Raw genomic sequence first — 20,989 nt, 5'->3', positions numbered from 1 at the left:
CGAGGTGTAACTAAATTAAATTTACACCAATACTTAATCACACACTTGCTGGGGCAGATGTGGTGAAAGCAACACTACTTCAATTTTAATGCAGAGCGATGATCTTCTTCTGCTTGCCCACCCATGAGTAGGATATTTCAGAGGTTATTTTATTTAACAAAGGAACATATACCTCAGCATGAATTGCCGGCATTGATTGGATTTGTTTGTTGTCATTCCTCATATACAGCACTAACTGTTAGACTGTAGGCATGGTCAAGTGACTCGAGTCGACACAACTATAGTTTGTAACTCTGTCTAGTAGGCTATCCTCATAACCACCATTCAGTTTTTTTGTCAAATATTTGAGCATATAATTGTTGCTCGGTAAGTTCTGTAATGTACTTCATTCAACTACTCCTCTAACAGTCTCTCAAAGGCGATTGACTGTCTCCTTTTCTTTTTTTGGAAATGCTGCCACCCTGCCAGTGTCTACTACTACTACTATACTACCACCACCACCACCCCAATCATGGCATGTATGAAAAAGGAAACCATCTTCACCATGCAGCCAGTGCTGTGCCACAGTTGGACATAAACATCAAGCACTGGTAAGAGAGAAGTTTGGGGGAGGCAGAATTAATAATGGACATGTTGTCAATGATTTCATTTTCACACACCACTCCAAAGAATGCATAGACTAGAGGACAGACTGAAAGTACTAGAAGGACCAGTCAATGAGTGAGGTGTGTCGCATCTATCTGTTTGTGTCTTATACAGTCAGCAAATTATTGAAATCAAACACAGGCTATGGGCGGCCATGCACCAGCAAGGAAACAGTGTGATGTAAAACAGTTACCCCACCTACAAAACATTAACAACATTGCATGTAACATAGAAAAATATATTTAATTTACCCTAACAAAAATAAACTAAACCCACAAAAGCTGACCCACCCCCCTCCCTAACCCCAACCACTGTCCACATCTCGTCCTCTAAATGGGCGACGCGGCGTCTAAGGCCGCGGCAGTTGCAGCCACAGTGGGGGGGGCACCAGAGATGGCATGGTGGCAGCGGGCAGCCGCCAGACGGTGGCGCCGTACCGCTGGAGGGCGGTGGCTGGGGCCCGGGGCACTGGAGGAGGCTTGAATTGCTGCTGCAGTCTCCTCCTCCTCCTCGGCTAGGACCACCAGCCGCCGGTATTCCTGCTGGATTGCCTCCAGCTTCCGGCGCCGTGCCTTGGCGGCCAACTCCTTCCGGTTGAGTTTCGGAGTAGCTGTGTATCAAAAAGAAAAAAACAAGACAATTGTAAAATATAGTCTTAAAAAAACAGTAGGACAAGGTAATTATTTATACACATAGTGGCATGGTAGAGTAGCACTATAAAATAAAGCACAGTAGTACATAACATTTTAAATGTCGCCCGTCCTTCTTCCTTCCACCTGTCTTACACTTTTTAGTTGAACAGTGCACCAGGTGCTCTTCTTCATAAAACTTTCAAAGCGGAGTTGAAATCAGATAGATGAGGCCATTGGTTACTCAATACTCCGGCTCCTAGTCCTATACCAATTAAAGGGAATTCTAGTCTTCTAGTTCACTCTTCAAACGTCCCCAACAACTCATACTTACTTACGACATCGGATAGCGGGCGGACTTTGTCTGCCCACCATCCGACTGCTAAAAAGGGTGGGGGTCCCGTGGGGACAATTAATTAGGATGATGCGCCCGGCACAGTGGCGGGCGCACCCTGTTTTTTTTAATTTAAATTCTGGTTGGCTTTGCTGAAAGCAATGCTAAAATGTTGTGCTGCTTTTCCAAGCACAACATGACGGGCCCCGCACGGAGCCTGTCACGTTTTGCTTTGAAAGTCGGGGGGTACCATAGCATAGGTAGGTACCCTCCATGGGGACCCCCAAGCATACTCTGCAATGTGTGCATGCCTTTCCGTGGCAGACGGCAATGCCGCCACGCAAAGGCATTCCAAAATGCAGATTATATGGCTGGCGGTGTGGTGAGAGAGACACCACCGCCATATTGAACCCTTTTCCGCCTGGACATGTCTGAATATTTTCTACAGGGATGGCGGGAGGTTTGCCCCTGCGGTGATGGCAGTGAATTCCAGCCGGCCCGGCGGGGGCAATACGCCCACCATCCTAATGGGGCCCTAAGTCACAACTGTACAGTATACATATACATACAGTACACCCTTGCAGTGAGTGTGCTGTCAAGTTCAACAATAGTTAAGGATTATGAATCTAACTTACCACCGCCTGCCACTGGTGCTGCCACTCCCCCTACCGCTCCGTTGCTATCTGCAACTGCCGCATCCTCGCCCTCCGCGTCGCCTTCGCTGGCCCCGGCAATGGTGGTCGGGAGTGCGCCTAGAAAACATTACACATTTATTAGGCGTCATATACACCTCCCCCCTATTGATCAGTAGCAAGGTTGAAAAATGAGTTAATACTAACATACATCACTAGTACAAATCAGGTAGTAGTAGAGTAGACACTAATAGTTATATGATCATTGTAGCCTTTGCTTGATTAGCCCTAGCCATGCACATGTGACGTTACCTTTACCTTGCAGCATCTTAAGACACCTTTGAGCCCACATGACCTGCCTCACACTGCTACTGTCTAGTCTACGCGCAGCGTACAAGCGGTCAACAAACATTAACAAGCCACTTTTTTAGGAAGAACTGGTGTACTACTGTTACTGTTAGTCCATATTGCTTATCCATAGATGCTACACTTTTTGGCACGGCTGAGAAATGCTTGCAAGTTGCAATATACTAACGCACACCATTTCTTTTTTCGCATTACAGACGCAAGATTCCCTTCTACGAACCAGAGCTTCTGAATGATGCACCAACTACCAGTACTAGGTTCTTCTGAGGTGAGGGGTCCCTTCACTCACATCTTCATTTATAAATTTATATAAACTAAATTGCTATGGGATGGTGGTGCTGCCTTCCACCACTGTTCAGTTATCATGATTTAATTCCCAACTGTATAAGTGTAACAATGTATATTGTTTTAATGTTATTGATTTGCCAGTTGGTGCTGCTAAGAAAACAGTGTACAGACCTTCTCAAATTGAAATAAACATTTTAAACTTACATAGACTTGGTGGTATTTGGTGTGGACTAACTTACACGAGTGAGCAAATTAAAGTAAGGGTGTGCATGTGAATTGCTTCCACGACAGAGGTTGGGTGTGTTATGTTCTGGGTTGTGTACTTGTTGGGTATCTTGGGGGGAGGGTTCCGAGACCTAATAGGTATGATAAGACAGTACTATAGTCAAGCAGTGGAATTGTGGTGGGTGCGGAATTTCTGATTGAGGTGTGCAAGGAAGGTCCAACCTACCATCACCAACATCCTATTTTCTGGTGCAAATGTATGTGCAAGATCCCTACAACAGTGGTATGTCCTATAGGGTATCATATCAAAATATTAAGAAATCTGGTAGGGCTGTTGTTGCTGTGAATTTTCAAAGCCTCAACATCAATAAGAGTAAAAGTAGTACAAAACAACGACCCAACGGATTGTACGAGCTACTGGTGAATATGAGTTTTATATTACAACCTATCACAAAGAGTGGCACTGGCCAACTGGGCAAGACTAGCTACTACAGTACAGACAGACTGATAGTATGTAGTAGTAGTAGTACTCAGAGTCATCATAGCGGAGGCAGGGATAAGATTTTTGAAACCGTACAGATCGAAGGATAATTGGTGGTAAAAAAATAGCATTTGGAAACACACTATAGTTCGGGAAAAATGGGGCAGTAAAAGTTATGGAATAAGAAATATTATTAAAAACAAGAAGACTTACTGGGGCCAGCAGAGGAGCCCTCAGCGGTGTCCTCCTGGTGGTGTTCCTGTCCCGCCGACTGCCCAGTCCCTGTCGGTCTGCCCCTGGGTGCTGATGAACAGGAAAGATATAAGAAAGAGACAAACATTGATGGATGGTGTCAAACAAATACAATATTTTTCAACAACGGTCAAAAAACAATTATGTAAACAACAATTGCAATAACTACATTGACCGATCTCATCTGGTCAACATGTAATATCGGGGGATTCGCAGTTCGACTTCTTAAGTTACTATTTATCAACAGTAATCCAGTCTTCCATTCTGATTCCAGAAAACTAAGTTACAACTAAGCCTAAGTAGTAGTACAACGTACCACCCAACCTAGCCCACCTATTCCAGGCATGCCAATTGTACATTAAGTATGCATTTCCACTTTATTCCTCAACAATGCGTATGGTCCAATCATGGAGGACACATGAACATGACTACATTTTTTGTATACACCGAATTTTGGTTTTATTGATGCTGATCTGCTACTGCTAAGTAACTGCTAAGCCTACCTCCACTCATTGAACAAACTAGAAAAGGTTCTAAAGACTGCCGTACTAGCAGCACGTCACGTAACTGAGTGAGGGGGGCATCACGCATACCACTAACCAATTAGAAGCTCAAACAAAGTACCTAAACCTAAGTATCAATCCGCCCCTATCTATTAGTGACAGGACAAAGTAAGGAGTGGACGTGAGTCACTGTAGCATTACGTAACTTAATTTCTCTAAAATAAACTCGTAAAGAATCACGCTAAGCAAGCGCAAACGCAAAGCTGCAAACAAGTAAGATTAGTAGTAGCGCAGAAGAGCACCTGTGTCATAATCACAGAAGACTTTTAAACGTTATTAACCTGGAATGTATTGTAAGCAGCAACATTCTAGCTGGTTGGAAGGAAAAAAAGATATTCGCAATATATAACATAGAGCAGAAGAACAGACACAAAGTTGTAATAATTAAATAGGTACTCACCAAGCCCCGGGACCTCCACTCCTGGCAGGTCCAGCAGGTCCTGCTCACGGTCCAGGATGTCGGACCACCGGTGCGTCAGCTGTGCCTGGGTGCGCCGGACCCCAGAGATGCGCGACACTGCCCGGCGCACCTTCCCCCACCGCTGCCGACGCTCCCGGAGGCTGTACCCGGACCCAGGCCTGCCACCTGCTGCCAGGGTTGAGGGGAGGTGGCGCTGCACAAAGAAAATTAGTGCAGCCAACTCCACCTCCCCAAATAAGGCCCGTGCCTGCACCCCTTGTGGGCGCCGCCTTCCGCAAGGAAGGTGGTCGCGGCTCTGGCTGCGCCGGCGAACAGCCCTACCCTTGGACATGGTTCTGGGGGCGGGGCGGGAAAGAAAAGGTAAAATAAATAAAGGAGAAAAGGAAATAAATAGCAGGCAATAGAAAGAGAAAAAGTAGCTAAAAAACAAAAAAAAAGTAGACAAAAACCAAAAATATAGAAGCTGGAAAATAGTTAGAGAAATAATAAGTAATAAAGATCCAAAAAAAGTGGCTATAAACAAAGGATTGAAAAGATTTAGGGAGGATTGAAAATCAGGCCCCAGAACCATGCAATAGAGTGAAAAACAAGATGGCCGCGCCCATTGCGACCACGTGCGCAAGTTCGCGCGATATTTTCTCCCCGAGCAAGCAAAAAGCAACGCGATCAAGTAAAAGCGGTCGCGAACAGGAAATATCGACCGCGAACAGGCGCGAACATGCATTGCGCGACCCGGAACAGGAAGTAAGCATCGCGAGAGGGCGGGACAAGTGAAAACAAGATGGCCGCGCCCATGAGCAACCGCATGGGTAAGTTGGCGACCCGCGATCACGCAAAAAATACCGCGAACAGGCGGCAAAAAAACTTCCGCGTCTTCGCGATATTTCCGGCGTGTTCGCGGAGATTTTCTGCATTTTCGCGATAATTTGCGAAAGTTAATTTCGCAAATTCCGCCCACCCCTAGTTAGTATCCTGAATTTACGCTGTCACTTGGACGAATATTAACTCTGCTGAACAGCAGGGTGCTTACTATTTGCATCACTTTTGCTACATTGCAATGTACCGCTTGAGCAAGCTCTTATCCATAGATGTAGCAGCTGAGTGCTAAGGTTGAACGCGCAAGTTGGTTCCATTAGGGGTGATGCTAGATTCTGGCTGACGTCTCAGTACCTCTCTGCATTACAAATGGCTCTCAATACCTCTCTGTACTAGAAATGGCTAGCCTGTTTATTAATCTCGACGTTTCAAAATGGATGTATGCGCCTACGTTTTATGTGAGTTGTGATTTAAGTGCACAGTATTAAAAGCAGCTCTTGGTAGATGCGTAAACGTTTCCTTTTGTTGTATTTACTGAGCGCAGTGTCCCACAGAGCACAGAAACCACATCAATCATTGGTGGTGGGGCGGGCAAACGGGGCAGAAAGCGGGCATGGCGTGCTGAATGTAACACAGCACGTCGTGCCTGCAAATAAGAAACAAGGTGTCGCCATCATGCTTTCACTTTAATGAAAACAAGCATTGGCCGCGCGCGAAAGTGAAAACTGCGCGATGTGACGGGGAGGGGCGGAGGAGCGTGAAAGCAAGGTTGGTACTGCATGTAAGAAACAAAAGGACATAGGAAAGACAAGCATTGGACACGCGAGACGCGATGCTGGGGGGTGGGGGAGAAAAGCAGGAGTTCTGATGAAAACTGGTGTGAAATAGCAGCAGGGAAGGGGGCGGAGAGGGGCTACGAGGGAGAGCGACGTAAAGCCATATGGCTGCTTTGCGCGCGTGCACGCCTCGTGCACTGTAGCTCTATGCCAGGGGAAGCACTTACAAAATGTCTCAAAGAGACAGCTTTCGCTGTCTCAGCGAGACCTAAAAACAGTGCTACTAACACCCTACTGCTAATGTTTTCACTACTTCCCCATTCACACCACAACTGGCTCCATCTTGCCCTAGGTCATGTAGCCAGAATCTCTCTTCATCCTGAAATATGTAACCCCACTCTACGATAGTAACCGGGAAATTATAAGTCACAGTTCAAAGTTGTTTTCATCACCCGCTCTCCCCCTCTTTTTTCCTGCCTCCGCCGTTCTTTTTCTCTCCAACACTCTATTGCCTCCTGTCGCACACCTGTCCTCCTCTTCACCTGCCTTCCTTCTCCCTCGCTTTCCTTCCCCCTTCTTTCCGTCTCTTCTGCTCTTCCCCCTAGCTGCCTCTTCTCTTCTCTCCCACTCTTAACCTCCCCCCCCCTTTCCATGGGCTTAATTTTAACAGGTGTCTCATGGGACGCCTATTATGCGTCGCTCTTTTTTCATTTTCTGCCCCCTCTCTACCTCCCGCTTGCTTTCATCACCCGCTCTCCCTCTCTTTTTCCCTGCCTCCGCTGTTCTTTTTCTCTCCAGCAGTCTATTGCCTCCTGTCACACGCCCGTCCTCCTCTTCACCTGCCTTCCTTCTCCCACGCTTTCCTTCCCCCTTTCTTTCGTCTATCCTGCTCTTTCCCCTAGCTGCCGCTTCTCTTCTCTCCCACTCTTAACCTCCACCACCCCTTTCCAGGGGCTTAATTTTAACATGTGTCTTACGGAACGCGTATTATCAAAAAGTATGTAAGTAATCAATTTTACATGTAAAACATACCATGCGATTGTGCGGGTAAACCATCTGTTTCAAAAAGCAATAAAGCAGTCCGATTGTGTGAACTGCGCAGTTTTAACTGGTTTCATATTACCGATTCTTTTAGAGGGCTCCCAACATGCACCTGTATAAGGCCAGCTCCATGCCCCAATGCCCCCAGACATCTAATTAGCTCTCAACATGCTCAAAGTGCACACTCGCCAGTTAGGTAAGTGTGCAGACGAAAAGTTTTAGCGGGACTGGTGAATCTACGGCTAGGCCAAACATAGTCTAGAACACATGCTCTGCCCCCTCTCTACCTCCCTCTTGTTTTCATCACATAACACTCAGTACCACATAATTACACACCACGTAATTACACTATACTAAATGCACCATAAATACACTCCACATAATACCACTGTGTACCACATAATCACACAACACAATTACACTCTACTCAATGCAACATAAATACACTCCACATAATACCACTAATTAAACTACATACCACATAATTAGACTACACTCAATGCAACATATATACACTCCACATAATACCACTCAGTGCCACATAATTACACTCCACATAATTACACTCTACTCAATGCAACACAAAATACCACTCACTGCCACATAATTGCATGCCACATAATTACACTGTACAAAATGCAACACCCCACATAATATCACTCAGTACCACATAATTACATACCACATAATTACACTCTACTCAATGCAACATAAATACAATCCACATAATATCACGCAGTACCACGTAATAACACGCCACATAATTACACTCTACTCAATACAATATAAATACACTACACATAACACCACTCAAAACCACAAAATTACACCACATAATTACACTCTACTAAATGCAACATACACTCCACATAATACCACTCACTGCCACATAATTAAATGCCACATAATTACACTCTACTCAATGCAACATAAATGCACTCCACATAATACCACTAAGTGCCACATAATTACACTCCACATAAATACTCTCCCTAATGCAATACAAAATACCACTCACTACCACATAATTACATGCCACATAATTACACTCTACTCAATGCAACACAAAACACTCCGCATAATACAACTCAGTGCCACATAATTATATGCTACATAATTATTCTGCACTCAATGCAACATACACTCCAAATGATACCAGTCACTGCCACATAATTACATGCCACATAATTACACTCTACTAAATGCAACATACACCCCACATAATACCACTCAATGCCACATAATTACATGCAACATAATTACACTCTACTCAATGCAACATAAATACACTCAGTATAACACATAGCCAATAGGTCTCGCTTTTGGGACCTTATAAGTATTTTGTTATGCAGCACAATATCCTTGGTGCAACAACCACATCAACTGTTGCATGGCTAAACACTTATAAGGTCCCAAAAGCGAGATCTATTGGCTATGCCAATGATTGTTATCTAGGTTACCTTTACAGAGCTAATTGTTTGTAATAGCATTTTCCAATAACAATATGCAAATCAAATGTCATAACACATTTTAAATTCTGTTTTCCTTGTGCAGACAAGTATCTTTGAAGAGTTACAATGATGTCAATTTGGGAGAAAAAAAAACACCTATCCTTACAACAGGGAACTTTGTTTGGGCTTAGTAAGCAGGCAGCTGCCACTGCAGAGGAGAAAATGATAAATGTCTAACTAAAAAAAGAAACAAAAAAAACGAAGATCACAGAAGGCACAATCCTGAGATGATGTGCTTTGGTTTATTGATGTTTCAGGGTTACTAGGGAATACTGTTATATTGGTATCATGACCAATACTCTTGAGGTTCCAACTCCACATTCAGAGGGTGCATCATGTCACTTCACATGTCTGTGCTGTCATGGCACTCTGGTCCATTTATGGAAACTGAAGAGGTCTATCATGTACTTCCTCGCCGTCTGTTGGGAAGCCCCGGGGCTCTGGGGATGGGTGTTGACAAATACGTCCACGCCAGTTCCTGCTAATAGCACTAGCTCGGTGTGACCTAGTGCCATTGTCTGTCATTAGGGACACGAACACGAGGGACCAACTGGAAGAATAACTATAACTATCACTGGATATTTACCTTTAAAATAAAATATTATTTTCTTCTCAGTTTAATCTGAATTAGTTGTGTTCTTGTGTGATAATCCTAGAGAGTGGAAGTTAAGAATGTTGTTAATTTTTTTAGTGATTACGCTTGAGAATTTCATAGAACGAAGCCAGTTCTCACCGTTTTAGCAATGTGGCACTCCTGTTGCATGCCACGAAACTATATCATATGTTTCTTTTTGCACCGCTGTGTTTTCACTTTATTATTACTGCCCCTAGACTATGTTAGAAATTTCCTTTACAGCTCATAAAGGCAGCCACACCCTTGCATGTTTCTGATAACTGTTAACTGAATCTGACCATAATGTTTTTTATTTAGATATTTGCTGGCACATTAGGCAGTCCGCAGATGCTAGAAACAGACACTGCCCACGCCTTGTGCTGTGGAAGCTGCTGTTTGCCACTGTAGCTGATTTTGGGACTAGAGGTGGAAACTGCAACATTGTTATACCACCACTGCCAATGTCGTGCACGTTTCTCAATTATGGTGACTGCATCCGTTGTGGGAGGAACCTCATTTACAAGGTTGTGGCGCAGGGCAGTGCCACAAGGAATCTTGCTGCGCTGCCCTGCGACAAAAGAAAAGTGCAGGAATGTGCCCTATAAATGAGATACAGCGCATTCCTGTCCTTTTCCCGCGCGCTGGTGCCCAATGGGCTGCCAAGCGCAAACGCAGGCATCCTTGCGCCATAGTGCTAGGGTGTCTGCGTTGTAGGGGTGATTGTTTTTGTGCAGGAAGGGACACCTGCCTGCACAAAAACAATCAATAGAGGTATTTTCCTCCTTCTATTCATGCTGCAGAATGCAGCACACATAGAAAGAGGAAATACAAGTAGAAATAAGGATATTTCTCCTAGTTGCGCCTCCCTAACGCATCCCTTCGGTAGGCGTTAGAATCTGATGCATTCCCAGGTGTACGATTCCATGTAAATCTGGGAATGCTTCCTTTCCAAGGGTGTTGCGTTGGAACATCCACAGAAACACCCATGGAAAGCCCCTTTCACGCAGTGTTCTGCATGAAATGGGCACATATTTACAAGGCCATCAAAAAAGTGATGTTCTGGTGGCACAAACGTGCTGCTAGGGGCCTCGTAAATGTGGCCGCTAGTCTTTAGTGAAAATTCAGCCAATGTTGTGGGATATTGAAAGTCCCCCCCCCCCATGTAAACATCGGAAGTAGAACCCCAGAGTTGCCTGGTTACCCATAGATTGCCTAATTTTTCTGAATGCAAAAAGAACAGCTGATGGACAGAATGCAGCAGAATGTCATACATTCACCCAATACAGAGATCTGTGCCTAAATCCTTCCTTTTTTGCTCCCCATGCCATTCCAAGATGTACCCAGTCATATGCAAATCTGTCTCAACCCATCTCCCTATGGGAACAGTCCAGCCCGCCCGAACTACCAGGCCAGGTCCTCCCTGGGCTGGAAACAAGCATCCTGGGGTTTTATTCATTGTTATTTTGCTTGCGATGCCATTCCTGTTTAGACCTAGCCATATGCAAATCAGTCTTGACCCTGCTCCCCATGGGAACAGTCCAGCCCTAACTGTCAGGCCAGGTCCTCCCTCGACCGGAAAACAGGCATCCTGGGACTGGTTTTGTGGTATTACCCCTCATCAGCCAGTCTAGCTTGAAACCAGTGGCATAGCGAGCATGGGACCCACGCCTGTGTCAACCTTTCCCACTTAGGGCGAAAATGCAACACAAAAAGATGATGGACGGAATGCTGAACATTGTCAAACATTCACCCCCAGTTACAGATCTGGGTTTAGTCCATCGTTATTATGCTCGCCACTTCATTCCAGTTTAAATCCAGCCATATGCAAATCAGTCTTGACCCTGCTCCCCATGGGAACAGTCCAGCCATAACTGCCAGGCCAGGTTCCCCCAGGACCCGAAACAAGCATCCTGGGACCAGTTTCAGGGTATTAGTCATCATCCAGGCTAGCTTGAAACCGGTGGTGCAGCGAGCAAGGGACCTACGTCTGTGCATACCCTGTTGATTTAGGGTGAAAATGCGACACAGAAAGATGATGGACAGAATGCTGAACATTGTCAACCATTTACCCCCAGCCACAGATCTGGGTTTAATCCATTGTTATTTTGCTTGCCACGCCATTCCAGTTTAGACCCAGGCATAGGCAAATCAGTCTTGGCCCTGCTCCCCATTGGAACAGTCTAGCCCGAACTGCCAGGCCAGGTCCTCCTTGGACCGGAAAACAAGCAGCCGGGACCAGTTTAGGGGTATTAACCCTCATCAGCCAGGCTGGCATGAAACCAATGGCATCGGTTTCGGGGTTTCACGCCATATCATCCAGGTTAGCTTGAAACCAGTGGCATAGTGAGCATGGGACCCACATATGGGCATACCCTTCCCAATTAGGGTGAAAATGCAACACAAAAAGATGATGGATGGAATGATGAAAATTGTCAAACATTCACCTCAGTCACAGATCTGGGTTTAACCCATCGTTATTTTGCTCGCCAAGCCATTCCAGTTTAGACTCAGCCATATGCAAATCAGTCTTGACCCTACTCCCAATGGGAACAGTGAAGCACCAACTGCAAGGCCAGGTCCTCCCTGTCCTGGAAAACAAGCATCCTGTAACTAGTTTTGGGGTATTACGCCACATCATCCAGGTTAGCTTGAAACTGGTGGTGTAGCGAGCACGGGACCCACGTCTGGGCATACCCTTCCTTCATAGGGTGAAAATGCAACACAAAAAGATGATGGGCGGAATGCTGAACATTGTCAAACATTCACCCACAGTCACAGATCTGGGTTCAATCCATCATTATTCTGCTCGTTATCTGTTTTTATGAAGCAGGCGAGAGGTGCCAGGTAAACATTGAACAGGGTTGGACTGTAGGAGGAGCCCTGGGGGGCTCTGCAGACTAGCTTTTCGCGTGCTGAGGTGAAAGTGGCGAGTCTGATTCATTGCGGCCTGTTGAAGACAAAGGAAATGATCCAACCGAGGGCAGGCCTTTGGACAGGGCCGGCTCTAGGGCAGTGCGATCAGTGCCACTGCACCGGGTGCTGACTTGGGTGGGGGCATCATTTTTTCAAGTATATTAACAATTTAAAAGCACCTGCTGCTGCGTTCCTGGCCTCCAGCAATTTTCAGGCATCAATTACAAAATCAAGATAACTCTGGTGATTAAACGTCTTCCTGGAAAGAAACCGGAGGTTTGTCTAGTGGAAGATTTTGACTCATGGAAAGGCAGTGCAGAGGGTTAAAATGCCTGCTGCTAAGAACGTATGCCATGCTGATAATGAAATGCATATAATGTAAATAGGTCAGTAGGCTACTGCTTCTGTAAAAGAGCTCTCTTTGTTATTTGTAGTTTGTAAGTCAAAATCCTAACTTATTTATTTTAATTTTATTTTATTTATAAAGTTTTATATAGCGCGAATTAGATCCCGAAGGATATCAGAGCGCTTTACAAGAGAGGCCAAGAGTGTACTGACAACAACAAATTAGTAAAAGATGGGGATCATACAGTAAACAGAAGTAAGCGGGCCATGAGGGAGGCAAAAATAAGCATAGTAAACAACAGGGATCATATAATAAACAGAAGTAAGCGGGCCACAAGGGGGGGCAGTAATATGCATAGTAGCAGATCCGTATCAAATTAAGGTTCCATGGTAATAAGAATAAAGACACCCGATCCCGTGAGCCTAACATACTAGGGTAAGAATTTGCTCATTAGGAATCTTTTGGTTTCCAGTTTGGAAGCCGTTGTCAAGGTGAGTTTGCGTACTTCCGGTGGTAGAGAGTTCCAAATCTTTGGGGCACCACCTGAGAAAGCTTGGTGACAAATTCTCTTTTTGCTAAGGATGCAAGGTTTCACGAGGAAAGTAGAGGTGCTTCTTGATGCTCTCTCCCCACAAGATAGTTCAAGTTTTTGTGCCAGGTACCCGGGAGTATTGAAGTAAAGGGCTTTGTGTGCTAGAACTGCAATCTTCAGCTGAATTTGTGCTTCATAGGGTAGCCAGTTGAGAGATTTAAGGACTGGTGAAATGTGCTCGTTTCGTTTGGCGACAGTAACTAGTCTTGCCGCGGAGTTCAGTGAGGCCCTTAGTGGCGTCAAGGCGTATTTGGGAAGGCCACAGAGAGTAGCACTGCAATAGTCTAGCCTCGGCAGGACAAGTGCTTGTACCACATGCTTGAAATCATTTTGTGACAGGAAAGGTTTGATATTTCTAAGAGTCCTTATCAAGTGGTTTGTCCCTTTACAAACATTGCTGATGTGATTGTTCATGTGCTTGTCCATGGTGATTCCGAGCGATTTGGCTGAGTCTATGATAATCGGAATGCAGTTGAAAGCAGTGAAGTGAGTCAGCCAGAGATCTAGCTTGGGGATGTGTTTCGGAGGGGAGATGAGCAGGAACTCCGTTTTGGCGGTGTTAAGCAAGAGATGGTTCTTGGTTAACCAATTTTGAGTAGACGTTATGATAGTATTGAGTGAGATGATATTTTCCGGGAATGAAATTTTCAGGTAGAGTTGTGTGTCGTCAGCATACATGTGGAAGAAAATGTTCGTTGAGTTTAGTGCGTTAGCTAGAGGTTCCAAGGAGAGGTTGAAGAAGATGGGAGAAAGGGTGGACCGTTGGGGGACCCCCATGATTACTGGAGAAGGCTGGGAGACGGAGTGGTTTGCCTTGAATCTTTGTGATCTGTGCTGGAGGAAGTATGAGAACCATTGAAGCACCAAATCTGAGAAACCCATTCTATATTGCAAGATAGATAGGTAGTGGTCATGATTAACCGTGTTGAAAGCTGAGGAAAGGTCCAGGAGTATCAGTAGGCAAGATTCATTATGATCAAGCATTTTCAAAATGTCATCCATAACATGTGTGAGGGCCAATTCGGTGCTGTGCCCCCTCCGAAAACCGGATTGATGCTAGTCTAATAGTTGATACTTCTCTATGTGAGTACAAAGTTGGGATTGAACACATTTTTCAAGGAGTTTTGCTAGAGTAGGGATGTTGGAGATGGGACGGAAGTTATTGAGATCAGATTTCTCAGCGTTGTTTTTTTTTAGAATAGGTGAGACCTGAGCTGCTTTTAAGCAGTCAGGGACCATGCCTTGCGATAATGAAGCATTTACAGTTTTCGTCCAGGTAGGTTGAGAGCGAACTTGATCTCTTTGAATATGGTCGTGGGCAACGGGTCACCAAGTGGTTGGACGGGTTGATAGTCTGAAGAACATTGTCGATGTCTTTTTCAGTAAATGGGGAAAAGGTGCCCCATGACGCATTGTTCTTAGGGATCAGGACGGGCGAGTTATATTTTTCAAAGAGGTCAGGGGGTGTGGCGGCAATAGAGGAGGGTAATAGGGCCTTCTTAGAGGCGAGGTCAATAGAAATGAGCCGTGATTTCTCCGTGAAGAAGGCATCCAAATCTTCACAGGAGGGTTGGTTGCCAACTGGATCAGAGAGGATTGGAGTAGAAACCGATTGCTGTTTGACCAGTTCGAAAAGTTTCTTGGGGCGGTTTGCCGCTTGGTCTACTTGTAGTCTGAAATAGTCAGCCTTAGCTCTCTTGATCAATTTGTTGTAGAGGTTCCTGACAGAAGTTTTAGATGGTCTAAATTAGATATATTTTTGTTTATAGATTTGGTATAAAAAATTGTGCTTTTCTAATGAATGTCATTTCTATAATATAAAATGATTTGTACTGTTTTATAAAATAATTGATACTGATTTATAACAGTTATAAAATAATATTAATCAGAAATAAAAAATATTTTATAAAAAAGGAAAAAGATCATGTATTTGTGCATTTTTATGTTCAAACTATGTAATGACTGCATGTAGTTGTTAACCAATGCATAGATTCAATCCAAGGTAAAGAAATATAGGTCTTAGGGGAGTTGTTTCTTCATTTAGTTGTTTAGTTTTCCCCTCTTGCTCCCAGACCTTATATGCCTTTTAGAGGAGGTCCCTTTATTTACAAGTATATACAAGCTATCCCCCCACCCGTCTTCAACTCTCTGTCAAGCCTGATAATATCATGAGTGGGAGGAACTAGGAGGTCTAAGATAGGAATGGAGGCGGGATTCAATATTGAACATTGAGCTATTAATTGTCATCAAAGAGCTGCATGCAAACTGCAAGGTATATGTTAGAGCTATATGTTTTTTTGCACAGTCTTTCATTATCCTAATCTTCCCAAAGGGTTTATTTGGGTAGAAAACAAGACACCTTACACTGGTATGAGTGGTACTATAGAACTAAATGAATCTGAGAGACAATGGTTATGGAGACTTGAGGGGCACTGTTAAAGGGTGCTAGTGAGGGAATCCTTGGCAGAGGTGGCCATTCGGGGGGTTGCCAACAAACGTTGTAGCACAGGGTGCCACCAGTGACTACTCTGTACTGATGCTCGCTAATGTTTTCAAATATCACTGGAATGCATTTAATTCTCATCTGATACTAACCAGGTCAGGACCACCCAGAAGACCATAGTTTAAGTTCCATCATGGATTATGGTTTGCCAGATATCTGTGTCCCACCAGTAAGGTCACTATTTCCTTTCTTGACACAGGTGCAGTCAGAAGGAATACATTTGGTACAAGGGAGACCGCTGTGAATCTTACCTGACGGATCTTCAGCTCAATGAAATCATTATTGGATGTTGCCTTCTCGTCTCTATCTGCTGCTTCTTTTCCCTCTTTTATTAATGAAGACAACGCCCCAAAAAACTGCGAAAAAGCCTTTGGGGAGTACCAGGTAAGCAAAAAACCTCTGATTGTGGGAAATTTGTTAAGTTCAAATTCAAAGGGAGTACTGGATGATGCAATTGTGTTTTTCAGTGGAGGAATGTAACACCACCTAGAAGGCAGATCACTAAGGCAAATGGTTCCTATTAGATGGTGTTGAAAGTGGTTTGAAACAACATGATCTCTCAAGACTTTGCTTCCATTGCTTGACAGCCACCATATACATATGTAATATCCTTTATAGTGTATAAATCACACTTCATAGCATGATATCAAAGAACATAAAATTATATGATTTTTCAAAAAATCCTTATTTTTTTTATCATATTGTAGTTGATATTGTGTGTTTCAATATTGTTTATATTGTCTATGGGCCTAACTCACAAAGGTAAACGTATACTTTTATGTAAGCTTATGATTGCTATTTACAAAGGTATGTTACTAGTAGTATCTTTACGACTGTGGAGTCTCCACACACAAAAAGAGAGGACTGTGTAAGTATACCTGTGTGAATCAGGCTCTATACATTCAAATCAGAGATGATATATTGCGTTTCGATATTTATGTGTTCGATATTGTTACATTTAGATATGTTTGATGGCATTATTTTTGTCAGCCATATTTGTGGGGTTTTTTGTTTGTGAAGTATAGGACTAGTATAGTACTATTTTGACAATATTTTGGTGAGTCATTATAATTTCCCCCCATATTCTTTCATGGAATCATTATTAAAATACACAGTGCAGTATGTTCAATTGATGTTCATCAGTCCTGCAGTTGTATATGCTCCGGACTTTGCAGACATCATCACAGTGCGATCGCTTATACTGTGCAGCCTTTGCTCCTAGCGCACCTCACGAAGGTGGAGAATGCTATAATTTGCGTGACTAATGCATTTTAGAAATCAAGGGAACAAGGTAGCCAGGCCTAAGAAAAGGCGCTCATACACATTTTACAGGACACAGTAGGAACAATATATAGCAATTTGATGGCGCTCTAGAGCAAGGGTTGGCTACTACACAACCCCAAACATAACACCAGAATTGAGGTTAATCAATGCAAAACAAAATATTCTGAGCACTCATACTTCAAAAATAAGTCAAACGTCCGATCCAAAGAGTCATAAACTTTCTGTCAGGTTTAATCAGATCCACAATTTCACATCAAAGCAGAGTATTTCTGTACGTCCAATCAATACAGCAGTGATGCACTCTGAAAACAGCCAGCCAACACGTGTTTCTGTCGTATAACTACTTAGCCTTTGACTTCTACAGGGCTAATGTAGAGTAAACCATAGTGTAAAGTAAGTAAAGCCAAATCAAAGTTCCAATTCCAATATCAGATATAATGTCAATCAGTAGCAGAGTAACAGAACGTGGAGAGTGCTCCTCCAACAGTACTGGCTTGGACTCCTTTGTAATGCATTTTAGTGCAGTGATGCGGACACCAGCACTAAAATGCGTTAATCTAACCTCTGATGTGTGGTACTTGGCAGGGCTGGCAAAGACAATGGGCACATCTGCAGAGCAGACAAACTTCTCACCTCTCCAGTGCCTCATATGTTGTACTATGTGTTGCTGTAGAAAAAAAGTCTGAACGAGGAAGGAGGCAAAAGGCTGTGAGTTAAAGCAAGTTCCTTCATTAGACAGTCCTTTCCAGGAGGCACAGGTCATGTAGGTAGTGGGCTAGAGAACAACTTTATAACTCCTGTCATTTGAAACACACTATTCCAATCACCTTAGATAAACAGATGTTCCTGAACATGAATACACCTAAATTACAGATTAGATCGTAAAGTTTCAAGAAAAGACTTAATTCGTGTTACTTTTTTCAACAAGCATAGGACATACCCCAAAAGAATGGCGCCAATGTATCATAACCAAATATCGTCTGTTTTTGTGTCCTAATTATTTTTTACAAAAATATTATCCCATTGCAGTTAATGATAGAAAACCACACCAAATGAGACAAATAGAATTAAAGATGGGTCACAGTGAATAACAGGGACATTTCTTCATCAAAGGGTTCTAAGCAATATGAAATAGACAATGAGACTGAAGAGTGAAAAACACGTTATTTACTTTTTATTAATCTATTTTTTATGTTCTGTGCGACCCTCAAAATCATCTGTCCATGTTTTCAACTACTATGCAGGGGCAGAGGGATAATGGAGGAGTTAGATAATGTGAGCGAAGTTTGAGTTGTCTATGATGTCACTCAGAGCGCCAGGATGAAAAAACATCCATCTTATTTACTTTTTACTCATATATAATTTTATATTATGTATGTACCCCCAAAATGATCTGCTCATGTTTTCAACTGCTATACATGAGCAGTGGAATAATGGGGGAACCATACATAACATGGCCTCTCTCCTGTGCCGCAAATCCCAAAAAACGTCCCCTCTTGCCACTCACCACTACCACTTACCCACCACCCTCTGTGCCTTTCGTCCCACTCTTCGCCTCTCCCGAAGCTGAGCTTGCTGCTCTCCATTGGAGCAGAGTGTCGTTGCCGTACTGACATATTAGCAGAGAGCCTGGAATTCACTTATGACACAGCTGCAGTTGTAAACAGTTTTTGTTTTACACAGTTGCTACATCATAGCAGGGAGATTTAGAATCTGGTATTTACAGCAGTTGCTCTCAGTGAGAGCCCTACATAACAATATTTTTTATAAACAATATTTAAGACAAAATGTATCTATCAGATGATATTTTGATTCTCAATGTTTCATACTTTGTCTCACTTTGGTGTCTTTGCGGAACAGCATGTCCCTTTTCCTCCTTTTCAGCTGCATCCTTTTCAGATCCAAACAAGTTGTTCATTTCAACTCCTCAATACTTCAAGTGGAGAAATTGCAATTATCAAGTGTAGAGTGTAACGATGTACCCCTAAAATTCCGCAAACAATGACATCCAATTCAGTTTTGTTTGTTGCTGCTAAACACACACAGCCTCTCGCTAACCTGCTGACATGCTCAACTAAAGCATTCCCTTGGGATCTTACAAGCTTCATATTTTATGTTCTACCCCAAAGATTTATGAAAGCTCTAGCATGTTTCCAAAACCAAAAGGTCACCGTCATTTAAAATTCAATATCTTGAGCATTCCTTTTCTGGAAAACACTTCTTCAAGAAACCCAGTCACTGTAGCTGTGCGAGGGTTTTTCAAAAATTTTACTAGAATCATCTTGATAAGTAATCAAAAAGAGCCACTGATCGAAAGCAGTAATCGGGGTGTAAAGACCTACGTTCGGGGCCAGCCCGACTTTTTTGGGGGAGTTGTCATGTACAAAGCTGCAGTGATCTGCTTTGTAAATTGTTCATCCTGCATAGCTAGAATGTGGTGATTGGTGATGGCGCCTTGAAGAGTAGCCGAATGTTCGCAGGTGAGGAAGCCTGCCAGGTTGGAAGAGTTATATATTGACCCTAGTCCAGCGGCCTAGCTGCTCACTTACATACAGATGAATGAAGACTGCATTTGGAAAGGCAGGTTCACGGTCCAGAGCTGATTCACGGAATACAAGGAGTGCTTCTTCCAGCATCATGAAGAAAAAATAAACTCACAAGAAACATCGAAACAATGTTGGACCAAGCAAACCTATTTCCCAGCCCAGAAGAAACATTGTAGGTTGCAGAATACAGCATGGATGGAAAGAAGGCAGTGGGACTTTAACACAGTGGAAAGGAACGGTATTGGATCAAGTTTCAGTTAATCCTTCTCTTTATCTTATCAAATATGATGGATTTGACTGAGTCTATGGATTAGAACTCAACCAGGATGAGAGAGTTTCAGCATTGGAGGTCCTTCCTGACAGAATTGCTTCTCGAATCAGTGATGCTCATCTGGCAGACACAATGATTGGCAAAGCAGTGGAGCATATGCTCGAAATAGAGGACGGATCCAAGGATGACTGGCGGGGTATGGTCCTGGCTCGAGCACCTATTATGAACACCTGGTTTTATATCACATATGAGAAAGATCCAGTATAGTATATCTACCAGCTCCTAGATGATAACAAGGAAGGTGACCTTCTATAATGCCGGATTCTAATGACTATGCCAAAGAGGATGGCTCAAAAAAGGACTGGCATGGTCATTCATCAAGTTGAAGCCAAACCTTCTGTCTATTTCATCAAGTTTGATGATGATTTCCATATTTACGTCTACGATTTGGTGAAAACATCCTAGATGTGACACATGAACTGCTGCCAAATTTGTGGAACTATGACAAGTGGAAAAAGATTTGTAGACACAAGAAAGAGACTTGACTGCTTTCCAGTTTAATGAAAGCACAAATGTCCCTGCGAACCCACAATCTCTGCCAGCAAATTCTTTACAACTATGTCACAGTGCAAGTCCTTTTGTGTAAAGGAATGCCTCTGACTGAAAGAAGACTGAAGCCGACATCTGGGGAGGAGGAAAGAATCCAAGTGCAAAGAGCAGCTGTGAAACACTAACTGTGCAACATAAACAAAGAAAAAAAAACTGTGCAAGCACTAGAGTCCTAAAAGCCTGACAATATTTCATGTTTTAGTCTGTTACATTCTTGCCCCCATTATATGAAATTGTACAATCTAAGCCTCTTTCATGCCATGATTCATTTGCTGGTGGTAATAGTTCATAGAGCCTTCACACCTGTGTTCAGCAGTGGGTAATCTGATCCT

General features: G+C 43.4%; 2 pseudogenes; both read left to right on the top strand.

The window, feature by feature from the left end:
- LOC146870876 (uncharacterized) overlaps positions 1-20,989 on the top strand; it is a 219,927-nt pseudogene that overhangs the window by 40,663 nt on the left and 158,275 nt on the right.
- Positions 19,670-20,583, top strand: LOC146870877 (spindlin-W pseudogene; annotated as a pseudogene).

The sequence above is a fragment of the Triturus cristatus genome, chromosome 1_1 (genome assembly GCF_964204655.1).
Source record: "Triturus cristatus chromosome 1_1, aTriCri1.1, whole genome shotgun sequence".
Taxonomy (NCBI): domain Eukaryota; kingdom Metazoa; phylum Chordata; class Amphibia; order Caudata; family Salamandridae; genus Triturus; species Triturus cristatus.
The sequence above is the reverse complement of the archived record's forward strand: the minus strand, read 5'-3'. Positions and strand labels throughout refer to the sequence as shown.